Below are 12,672 nucleotides of genomic sequence, written 5' to 3'. Positions count from 1 at the left end.
CAAACATGTTCAGGCTAGCTATGCAGAGATGCCTGGATGAGTGTTGTTTCTCTGAGAGATGGAAAAGGCAGAAGTTGGTACTGCTGCCGAAGGCCGGGAAGCCTCCGGGTGACCCATCGGCGTACAGACCAATTTGCCTGATCGACACGACGGGTAAACTGCTCGAGAGGATCATCCTCAACAGGCTCACCCCGTATGCAGAGGGTACGGATGGCCTGTCGAGTAACCAGTTTGGTTTTCGGAAGGGTAAGTCCACGGTGGACGCTATCAATTCAGTCCTCAAGACTGCAGAGGTAGCGATCCAACGGAAAAGGCGAGGAATTCGATACTGTGCGTTGGTGACACTGGACGTGAAGAACGCATTCAACAGCGCAAGCTGGGATGCCATCGCGCTCTCGTTACACCGGCTTAGCCTGCCGGTGGGACTGTACCGGATCTTGGAATGCTACTTCCAGAACCGTGTGCTGCTATACGAGACCGATGCCGGTCAGAAAAGTGTTCCTATTACCGCAGGAGTCCCGCAAGGGTCAATCCTGGGTCCGGTACTATGGAACCTGATGTATGACGGGGTTCTGAAGCTAAAGTTCCTCCTGGTGTGAAGATCGTCGGCTTTGCTGACGATGTAACCCTAGAGGTCTACGGGAGTCAATCCTCGAAGTAGAGCTAACCGCAGAACACGCGATCAGCACTGTGGCGGACTGGATGAGTGCGAGAGGCCTTGAGCTCGCTCAACATAAGACGGAGGTGGTTATCGTCAGCAACCGTAAGTCGGCACAACATGCAGTTGTACACGTGGGAGACGTCGCGATCACTTCAAAGCGGAGTCTGAAGATTCTTGGGGTCATCATAGACGACAAGCTTACCTTCGGTAGCCATGTCGAATATGCGTGCAAGAAGGCTTCGACTGCTGTGGCGGCATTATCGAGGATGATGTCCAACAGCTCCAAGGTGTGCGCCAGTAGACGTAGGCTACTGGCAGGCGTTGCCGCATCTATTCTTAGGTACGGCGGCCCGTCCTGGGCAAAAGCACTGGGGGTAACCAGTTACCTGCAGAAACTGGAGAGCACCTACCGCTTGATGTGTCTCAGGGTGATATCGGCCTACCGCACGGTATCGCGCGACGCATCCTGCGTGATAGCGAGTATGATGCCAGTCGGGCTGGTCATCCGGGAGGACGAGGAGTGTTTTGACCTACGTGGCACCAGAGGAGCCCGCGAGCGTACCAGGGTGACTTCGGTTGCCAGATGGCAGCGCGAGTGGGATAACTCCTCGAAAGGTAGGTGGACCCACCGGCTGATTCCTAACATATCAAGCTGGGTGGGGAGACCCCATGGGGAGGTTCACTTCCATCTGACACAATTCCTGTCAGGCCATGGCTGTTTCCGACAGTACCACCACAGGTTTGGACACGCGGAGGTCCCCGTCTGCCCTGACTGCCCAGGTGTTGACGAAACTGCAGAGCACATACTGTTCGTATGTCCTCGTTTCGACGTCGAAAGAAGAGCAATGCTAGACGTTTGCGGCCGGGACACAACTCCGGATAACCTTATCCAAAGGATGTGTCAAGCGGTGGAGAAGTGGAACGCAGTCTCGACTGCAACCACTCAGATTGCCTGCAGCTTGCAGAGAATCTGGCGCGCCGAGCAACAATCGACAAGCATGACTAACTTATGATTGGTAAGTTAGAGCGAAAGTGCCGAACGCGAAGAAGTGTGTGAATGGTCTGCCCATGCAGAGGTAATGGCGCAGCGGGTGGCAACCGAGATCGTCACCTCGAAGCATGGCAGAAGGGTGAATGAATAGGTGTATGTATGGACTGCACACGCCGCGCTGGGAGTAGCGCAGGAATGTTGGTTCCTACGACTACTGATACCCCGTGGCGTGGCAGAGGAGTGTGGGGAGCATCCAAGTCAGTCTCACATGGTACGAAAGGAATGAGTTGAGTCGTGTTGAGCTAGTCTCATATGGCATGAATGAGGTGAGTCAGACTCACATGGTATGTCAGAAGTGGGAACCTAAGCGAAGAGTCCCACAAGGGATGCCAGAGGGAGTGTTAGGTCGAATGACTCGAGTAGTATGTGTCAGCGCGAACTGAATGAAAGAGGTGAGCAGTCTCACATGGTACGATAAAGGTGGGCATAGAATTAGTCCTGCACGGCATGAGAAGGGTGGGCACAAAAGTTAGTCCTGCACGGCATGAGAAGGGTGGGCACACAAGTCAGACCCATAGGAGCGTTAATGTGTGTGCAAGCATGGAGCGTATGAGCATGAATCAAGGGTTTGGGTGGGCATACAAGTTAGACCCACATGGCATGAGAAGGGTGGGCACACAAGTTAGACCTGCACGGCATGACAGAGGTGCAACAGAGTATGTAGGGTGTGTTTGAGGGTGCGATAGAGCGAGCACCCAAGTCAGTCTCTGCGTGGGACGAGTGCCTGTGTGAGCGATAATGAGCGAGTACGCTTAGTACTGCCGTCCCCCAGAAGTAGTACTGCGAGGTAGTTCCTGGGGGAAACGATGGTGGAGCCCAAGGGAGTTTAGTCGGTATTACCGGTATGGTCGAGTCCGACACTCCAGTACACTTCCGTGTGGTAGTTTGGCAACTACAATGCACGTGTACTGGGTTAGTGTGTAAATGCATTCTCCCTTGTAAAAAAAAAAAAAAAAAAAAAAACCGTTTCCATTGCCGCCAAGCCCATAGTCCCTTCGGTACAACCAGAAAGTAATGCTTCAAAGGGGGGCTAGTGCACAACGCACCCTCGAGGTTAGCTGCGTGTCCTTGCAGCACCGAACATCGTAACTCGCTTTTTTAGAAGAACACCATGGTATCGTGCCAGCGCGTTGCCGGCTTTCCAGGTGGCCTTACCACGCCCTATGTCCTCGGAAGGTGGGAAGGGTCGACTTCGCGCCTGCTTCCCTCTGCACGACTGGTATCAAGAATGATGATGCCGCGTGCACCCCAAATTGACCTATTGAATAGGGCCTATTCGCCAGCACACAGAGGGACTTGCCGACGCGAGGCCTACGCCTGCCCCAGCCTTGACGAGGACCCCTTTCCGTCCTCGGAACCCGCCCGGTTGACCGACGCCGCGAAAGCGACGATACCATGTTGTTCTTCGCGCGGCCACTTGTTCGATAAAAGGATCGAGTTCAACCACAGAGCATGACCACCGGTATGACCCATGAAGCCGACTCCGATTCCTTGGACCACCTTTTATTTGCGCCTGAACTAGCCATCCTTGAGTCCACGCGCCACCTCCTGTGTAGCTCCGAGACGATTTGGGCGATAGCCGATAAAAACGGCGTTCCTGCCAACTTCAGCTTTACACATCCTCCGAACTAGGTTGTCCGGGGTAGTGTCCAGACCACATGTGGCAAGCATGTGGTCACGCATTGCGCGAAAACGTGAGCACACGAACAACACGTGTTCCGCCGTTTCCTCTAAACCTGCGCACACCAAACACTCGGGCGAAGCCGAGCAAGCCAGCTGCGTTACCTGCACTTTGATTTTGCAGCACGCTTAAACGCCGGGCACATCGAACCCCCCATGGGGTGCTTGCTGTTCACAGCTTTGCTGGAACAAATCAAACAATTGGGAGGGTTCGTGCAGCATTGTGCCTTATGTCCCTCCAATTCGCAGCGTCGGCAGAGATTGCTTCTGTCAGGGCCTTTGCAGTCCCATTGCTTGTGCCCCGGTTCCAGGCACTTGAAGCAAACTTCGGGTTGCTCGTATATGCGCACAGGGCATACCGACCATCCCACCTTGACGCTCTCTAACTTGGCTACCTTGGAGGCGTCCGCTGCAGATAGCCGAACCAATGCTACCTGCGTCCCTGCCGGACCTTTCCGTAACCGAACGGCTGCGGTGGGCGTCTCCACTTCACACTGTCGCCGCAGTGCCGTGACGAGCTCTTCGACTTTAGTGATCTCGTCCAGGTCTTTAACCCTTAGATTCACCTCCGTCGTGAGTGCCCTCACCTTGACCGTCTCGCCTAGGACCTCCTCCGCCAACTTCTTGTAGGCGGCGCCCTTTTGCGAGACGCCCAAACACTCGAGTATCATCTCGCCCATCCGGGTACGTCTTATTCGACGTACGTCGGCGCCGAGTTCACCGAGCTTGACGTCACTCCTCATCGCCTTCAAAACATCCGAGTACTTAGCCTCGTCCGCCGTGATGACTAGGGCATCGCCCCTGGAGCGATTGGCGCCTACCCTAGACTTCTTGCTACCCTCATTCGCCTGGGCCTTCTTTTCGGCCCTTGACGTCTTCGGTTTCCTCTTGTTCTTGACCAGGGTCCAGGAGGCGTCATCCCCCTCTATTTCCCTGGTCTGGTGCGGCTGAGAACTTTCAGCCTGCCGTAACCCCTTACCACCGTCTTTCCTGAGTGGACGGACCTTTCCAGGTCCTTCCTCCCCCGGTTTTGGAGGTACCTGGCCGGGGTTCAGCTTCCCAGCCCCACTACCCTTGTTCGGGGTAGTAACCCTCCGCGTTTTGGAGCGGCCCCCAGGGAGCTCATCCCCTGGAGACTGTCTCCCCAGTTTTTGCGTCTGCTCCGTTGGAGCAGTCACCCCCGACGTACCCGCAAATAATTGAGCCTCAGTCTGGGTAGACTTTGGCACCACCGTCTTCGCTGGCACGCCTTCGGTCGATTCGACCTTGCCCGAGTCCGCGAATCCTTGGGCCTCAGTCTGGGTAGACCTCGACTCCACCGATTTCACGGGTTTACACTTGGCCGTCCCGACCGCCCTCTCCAGCTTGGCGTCCAGCATCGACTTTCGAAGTTTCTGCAAGCTCCTCTTGAGGTCCTTGCTGATATTATGCTTCGATGACGCAAAGTCGATGATGGCGTCCAGCTGTTCCGTCGCCACCTCGAAGGCCGAAAGCCCATCGCGTTTGCGGTTCATCGCCTCCACAAGCCATGGGCCGTCAATAACCCCTACCGGCGTTTTTCTAGCCGAGAGGAAGGTTGAGTGACCCACGCTGGCGCTGCGCACTGAGCTGCCGACTATTGCCTCTGGCCTCCTAGGCGGAGACCTGAACAACCCACCTCTTGCGAAGGGGTTGTCGCCTACACTACTAACACTAATTGAAGAATTGACTTGGTTTTCCATTTTGGTCCCACGAGTTGCTCGGGAAAAGAGGTCCATCACGCCAGAGCCCAGCATGACGCGGTAAGGGACAATTACTGTGGAGGGTGCCCAGGTACCCCACAGGCTCCGTTAAAGGCCTAGCTTATTATTTCACCCCCCTGGCCGTGCATCCCCTCGGCACGGGTCGCTTGACGCCTTGGGATTAGGGGTTAGGGACGATGGTCCCGGTCTAACTCGCAGTGGCCATGGGGAGGGGTCGTCAAGCCCTTGGACAAAGTCCCTGCTGCCTGCTGGTTTGGACTGTACGCGGTTGAATAGGTATTGCAAAGGTGTGCAATCGGTAATCAGAGTGACACGACGCTCGTATAAGTACATATGCAAATTCTCCATAGCCTACACCATCGCATAGCACTCTTTTTCCATCTGACAGTATTTTTCTCGTGATCAGATAGACTCTTGGGGGCACAATAGATTGCCCGTGATACACCATTTTTAACCTGTACAAGAATGGCTTCCATACCAATTGGGCATGCATCCGTGATTAGCAGTGTTTCGTCGTCAGGATTGGAAAATCCAAGACATTCGAATTTCCCCAGAGTTGCCTTAACTTCACAAAGTTCGCGATCATGATGATCCTGCCAAATGAACGGTTTATCCTTGACAAGAAGTTCTCTCATCCCCTCTGTGATGGAAACTAAGTTGGGAGTGAATTTACCTACAAAGTCTACCGTTCCCATAAAAGATTTCAATTCTGTTAAGCAGCTAGGTGGTTGTAAATCCAGAATAGCTCGCATCTTGTCTTTCATAGGTTTGATGCCCTCTACCGAAATTATTTGTCCTACAAAAGTAACCTCCTTGACCCCAAAAACTGAATTCTCCTCGTTAACCTTCATATTAATCTCTTTAATCCGCTTCATAGCTTCCTTCAATCTTCAAAAAAGTTGTATTCACGATACTTCTATTTTGCGTGTCTTAATAGCAACCTCTCGTCATGTTGTTCGTCAGTACTACCGTGAACTAGAACGTCATCTATGAATACGATTAGTCCCTCAATTCCGCGAAACAGGTTTTCCATTTCTCGTTGAAATAACTCCGGTGCCGACTTGATTCCGAACATCAAACTGGTAAACTCCGCTTCGAGAAGCAAATGTATACTATAGTTATCTTTCTACTATCCGGCTCAAGTTCGAAATGATAGTATGCGGACTCGAGATCAATTTTTGATAGTTTGGCTACTTTGGAGATCGAACCTATCGCGGAATCTATGTTAGGTATGGGGTAGTTTTCCCTAACAACTGCTTGGTTGGCAACTCGAATGCCAACACATAATCGTATCTTGCCGTTACTTTTCTGCACGGGTTCTAGTGGTGAAACCCATGGAAGCGGGGCTTCAGCACGCTCGATTAACCGCCGGGTTAAAAGATAGGGAGAATTTTCACGCTGAAAATAAAACCACGTGTTTGTTGCCAGCTGTGTACGATTGTATTAGCGAGAGACCACTGGAGTCACTGAGCACATAGAGAGTGTTTTTCATGACAAGTGCATACGATGGGGATGATTAATATTGACTCTGTTGCATTTAGTGGCTGTTGCGATTACCTGAGAGGCAACCAGCAGGAATCCGCAATATTTGTGTTTTTCTCGAGACGCATAATATCATCCTCTGGTGTTCTGATCTCCGCCTCAAATGCCGTACTAAACGCGATCTTATCGTTCGAAGCGAAAGCCTCTAATTTGAGTGTTTTATCTACTTTCTGTTCGTTGACGATTCTATCTCTGTTTTGCTGGAGTTTTCGATATGTATCCTCTCGAATAATATTCGCCGGGGACCCGGAATCGACTACTAACGAAACTGGTATGCCTCCAATAAAAAAAACTCTAGAACTTCCGTATTCCATTGCGTGTTTTTGTACTTCCTCGATTGTTTTGCCTAACTGCACTACTTCCGTTAGAGTTTTTACTTTACATCAATTTCTTTCTCAGTTCCACTGAGACACATCCCTCGATCACTTGATCAACTATCATGTCATCCGGATCACTAAACTTGCATCGACTAGCCTGCCTTTTTAGTCGGAACAAAAAGTCTTCAAACACTTCATTTTGCTCTTGCTTCAACGCGCGGAATTGGTGACTCTCAAACCGTTTATTCAACTGAGGGGCAAAATGGTTATCGAGAGCAAATACAGCTGATTCGTACTTCAAAATACGTAAGCTTGCACCGTCTGTTCCAATCGGAACTCCAACTTGAACACTATCAAACATATCAAAATAAGTTTGTAACTCAATACCCCCAATGACAAGAAGCAGGTTATATGTTTCTTCGACATCGGTCACTCCATTAGCAGCAATATTGCGAGAACAGAGAAAACTTCTAATTTTGCGGAGCAAAGAAGAAGAAGAAGACTGAGTGTCGGAAACTTCAAATGACATGCACTGTGCGAAAAGTGTTGATATTCCTTGATATCAAGAATATTCCAGAAGTCTAAAATGTTTCAAAATCGAATAAATACGTTCCGAAATGCCTTGAAAGTACCATAAAGCTTATTTAAAATATATAACGGCATGTAACACTCGTTTAAAGTTACATATTTTCTTTGATTTCAATAATCAACATTCACACCGAAAAAATCAACCAACATTATTTTCCGTGCATCATGTGTTTTGACATTTGCGGAACAGCTTTCCGACGGTCGACCGTCGGACCCTCGTTCGAATTTTTCTATCTTCTCGCAATAAATCTTTCGAAAGTTCGCTTCCATTTTATCCAATCGTTTCTCGGGTCGGATCAAAAGATATTTTAGTTACTAGATAAAGATTGTCGCTGTCGTCGCTGTCCGGAACATCTTTTGCGGGCGAGGATAGGGGAGCTAAATGTCAAAGAAGGAAAATCCATACGATTTGACAGCTTGGTACCCAACATGTTCCGGACAGCAGAACAAAGGGAACCGAAGCAACAATCTTTATCTAGTAACTAAAATATCTTTTGTCGGATCCAATCGAAAACGCAGGCATTACTGTCCCATCTATAGGGGTTGGACAGAATGATCGGGACAGGCAAATTTTGATCCAAATTCAAATGACCATAACTCCGTAAAATATCAACCGTTTTTTGGGTTCTGACAGCGTTCAACGGAAAAATAAATCAATTTTTGGAAAACGAGTTCAAATCCACTTGGGTAAAATGTTGACCCTTTTTATATATTTTTACGTCACAGATCGGACAACAAACACCTGAGATATGGCTGATTTCGTGAAATCCGTGAAACCGGTTCCACCTATTGTAGCACGCACGGGTACCACTTGGTGCAAGGACGCTGTCTATGAGAACAATAGCGTGCGTGCAACGAATGGTGAACCGGTTTCACGGATTTCACAAAAGCGGTCATATCACAGGTGTTTGTTGTCCGATCTGTGACATCAACATATCAATCAACTCAGAAAAAGTTCTAGTTTCTGTAAAAAAATATAAAAAGGGTTAACATTTCACCCAAGTGAAATATACAAGCGCTCAAAAAGTAGCATTTTTGACATGTGCTCAAATAATCCGGATTATCTCTGGTATCCAGCGGTCTGACCATGGATTTGAACTAGTTTTCCAAAACTTGATTTATTTTCCCGTCGAACGATGTCAGAACCAAAGAAATCGGTTGGTGTTTCACGGAGTTATGGTCGTTTGAATTTTGATAAAATTTTGCCTGTCCCGACCATTCTGTCCAACCCCTGTACAAAAAAAAAAACAAATCGATAGCATATTTATAGACTTTACGATGGTTTCAGTTGATGCGCCGTGCTTTAAATATCCTGTTAAATGCAACTTAACCTTAAGATTTCGCTTGAAAAACTATTGAAAACAATGATTTTCGTTAGCAAAATTAACTCCCTTGCACCTATAATGGTGCAACTGTACCAATAGTGGCGAGTCTCATAAGAAACCAATGGATAGCACCACTATAGGAACCAAAATTATTTTTTACCGCCACTAAAGGAACAGTGTACCCATAGTGGTGCAAGCAATATTTGGTAATTGTTGATGTTAAATGACATCTATCTCATTTTTGTTAGCAAATTTATTAGTTTATCTATTGACTAAGATAATAAAGCAGTGAATTTCCCATAATTATTAAAAATATTTTCTTTTGTGGATCTACTAATACCTCCACTATTGGTACCGTTACCCTACGATCAGATTAGCTTCTTCTTCTTATTGGCATTACATCCCCACACTGGGACAGAGCCGCCTCACAGCTTAGTGTTCATTAAGCACTTTCACAGTTATTAACTGCGAGGTTTCTAAGCCAGGTTACCATTTTTGCATTCGTATATCATGAGGCTAACACGATGATACTTTTATGCCCAGGGAAGTCGAGACAATTTTCAATCCGAAAATTACCTAGACCGGCACCGGGAATCGAACCCAGCCACCCTCAGCATGGTCTTGCTTTGTAGCCGCGCGTCTTACCGCACGGCTAAGGAGGGCCCCAATCAGATTAGCTACGATAAACATTTTCCACATAACAGCTCAGTCACATAACTCATGAAAACAATATTTCTGGACACTGCAAACCATCGATATAAAATATCTTCGTTTTGTATGCCCATTCTCTCTTCTCTTTCACAGCGCTTTCCAAAACATTTCTTTCTAAGTTTTCCAAGCAACCCGTTTGTAACACGTGTAACCAGTGTTGTGTTGATCTGTCTAAGACCTTCGAGATTTTCGTGGTTTTGTGTTTTGTGATATAGTGTTGTACAAAAATAACAAGAAACTGTTTAAACATGTATACTGGACATCACCCAACACCCTCTGTGCAGAACGCAACCACATCACGATAGTTCCTCTACTCACCACCAGACCCCACAAAAAAGGATATGGATGGATAGTCAGCCATTATGGGTGGTAAAATCGAGGAAACCATGGGACATTAGCTGGATGGGTGGATGAGTTTCTGGTTACCGAGTTGAGCGACTTAACCGCCATTGCAAGAACCATTAGTTCGCATATTTTGTATAAGAAGGACGTGAATGCGACTACCAGTTCCGATAAAGGAAACTACTAGCTATTTTAAAGCAATATTAGCGATATTAGAGCGAGAAAAACGGAAGTGAATATTGGGAATCATCCAGGTAATACCATCACTAATCTGCTCCTCGATCATCCACCGCCATCGTTAACCGCCAAAAACTTACCCCATCACCATCCAGGACCCCGGTATTTTACCGTTGAAATTTGTGTCGGCTGGCAGGAACTTACCATAAAATTGAAAATAAATACCTCTAAGTTGATGTACCAAATGCGTACCTATGCGTACCTCCGGGAATTTTGAACGTACCTCAATATTTCCTAGAAAATCGGTGGCCTGCTGAATAGACGGTCGATTTTTCGAAAATCTTCGTAAAACTTCCCAATTTTATCGCTACTGTAATGTACCAAGTACGTACCTTCCGGGACTATATTTGTTTTTCAACGTACCTCAAAACTTCCCATACTTATACTAAACTTTTCAAAACGCTTTATATGTTAGATAACTCTACGGAATCGGATTCCTTAAAAATTTTTAGGCCGGAAACATATATAAAACCTTATACTTAAGTTGAATAACGGCAGTTTTATACTAAAAAGCGTAATTTCATAATTAATAATTTCAAAATTTCATAATAAATAGGTTAGAAAACTCCTAAATACTAACCAAAAGATAAATAAGAGCTTATGCCTTAAAGTAGGCAATATACAGAACGCGCAAATTTTGTATAAAATGCATTTCCAAAATTTTTTAACTCAAAACGAATTTAAATACCAATAAGAAATACATATATAATTCAAAAATGCATATCAATCAGGTAAATTGAACAAATCGACCCCAAATGTCCTTATGATCCTTCAAGTACATTCTCAGGTATCCCAAGTTTGTCGCATTTGCATAGCATCAAATTATTTGATAAAAAGTCAATTATTCCATATTAAATCCAATTCATTCGAATTTATTTAAGTACATTTAAGTATTATTTTACGCAAGCAAATATTAGTGCAATTTGAATGATTTTGATGCGTCTTAGGAAAAAACCTCGACAATTCAATAATTCAACAAAAGCACTGAAAACTTTTAGGTGCTCGCCAGAGTGAACGCGACTAGAGATGTCGTAAAATCCCGATTAATCGATTAGTTACTAATCGATTACTCTTGATTCTTGTCGATTATTGAATCGATTAATCATTGTATAGTAATCGATTCAAAATTAATCGATTATCACAACGATGAATCAATTAATCGAAATAATCAATTAATTTTCGGCATCCTTATGATGTCGTAAAATTCTGATTAATCGATTAGTAACTAATCGATTACTCACGATTCCTCTCGATTATTGAATCGATTAATCGTTGGGTAATAATCGATTCAAAATTAATCGATTATCACAACGATGAATCGATTAATCGAAGTAATCGATTAATTTGCGACATCTCTAAACGCGACGTGCGACGCGACGCGCGCAAAGGCATAACATGTAATGGTGGGCAGAGAAAAGCATTCAATTATTGTCTGATTTTCTCAAAATTGCACGCGGCGAACCCTTCATGAAAGGTACCGCCGCGCTTTCTGCACCCGGTTTACTTGATTCTTATGGGTGAATAGCATTGCGGTGTATCGTTTGGCGCGGCCGTACCTTTCGACAGTCATTCGCCGCGTGAAGTTTTGTGCAAGTACCCATTTGGGAACACTACAAACGCCGCGCAGTGTATCATATCAAGAAAATCTGACAATAATAATTGTGGAAATGCTAATAAAACACTAAGTTGGAAAGCAGACCATTTCCCAGCAGGAATGCAAAACCGCTGAGGAAGAAGATTGTTTGAAATTTGAAATCAGTCGATGATACGAATTGTTTCGAATGCGCGCCAACATCCATTTCCGGTTTCATTTTCGAGGTTCAGTCTTCAAGCTTCAACATCACTGGGATTCCTCCAATAAGAAGCATCTCACATCTCGGACGAGCAGCCAAACTAAACCACCACATTGATGTAATCTGTACTAATATGACTAATACAGTTTCAATACGCTTCATCGTTGGCATAGGCCAAAGTTGTTGTGGTAGGTACAATATAATACAACGTTGTTCGATGCTCTTTAGCATTATTTCCACATCAGCCGGCGTCGCTGCGTATACGCGGTGGGCATCGCTCTATCAGTTCTGTTGTCATTGCGCTGGGAGAAGGATCCACTCACCTGTGAATGGTTGTTTACCTTCGTTGATGCACTTGACATTCCCACAATCGTTTGAAAGCAGTACCTTGATTGCTCCCAACCCACGTGTAGTCCTTTTGACACCTTCCTTCGAATTTATTTGTGACTAAAATTGTGCGATTTATATTTAGAGGTGAGTAATATGTTCTAAAGCCAGAATCGTTTGTCCCTCATTGCTATAATAGACGGTTCTAATGTTTGTCGTAATCCAAAACAATTTGTTTATATCCACCCGCATGACGCAAGATCGTTTGAAAACCTGTTTAAAAATAGCTTTCCTTTAAACAGAGTTTCCATGCCGTGCGAATTTGATATGTCCGCGGTGAGGGAGTTATGCTCTGG

At 46.2% G+C, this 12,672-nt stretch overlaps 1 protein-coding gene across 1 annotated transcript in view; it reads left to right on the top strand.

Moving 5' to 3' along the window:
* The first annotated feature begins 12,226 nt into the window (after nucleotides 1-12,226).
* Nucleotides 12,227-12,672, top strand: part of LOC134226201 (NADH-cytochrome b5 reductase 2) — a 30,399-nt gene continuing 29,953 nt past the window's right edge. The window contains exon 1 of the mRNA XM_062706814.1: nucleotides 12,227-12,463. The gene's annotated coding sequence lies outside the window, so the exon portion shown is untranslated. The remainder of the gene's footprint in view (nucleotides 12,464-12,672) is intronic.

Source organism: Armigeres subalbatus, chromosome 3 (assembly GCF_024139115.2).
Source record: "Armigeres subalbatus isolate Guangzhou_Male chromosome 3, GZ_Asu_2, whole genome shotgun sequence".
Classification (NCBI taxonomy): Eukaryota; Metazoa; Arthropoda; class Insecta; order Diptera; family Culicidae; genus Armigeres; species Armigeres subalbatus.
Note: the sequence above shows the minus strand (reverse complement) of the source record. Positions and strands in the feature narration are given on the sequence as shown.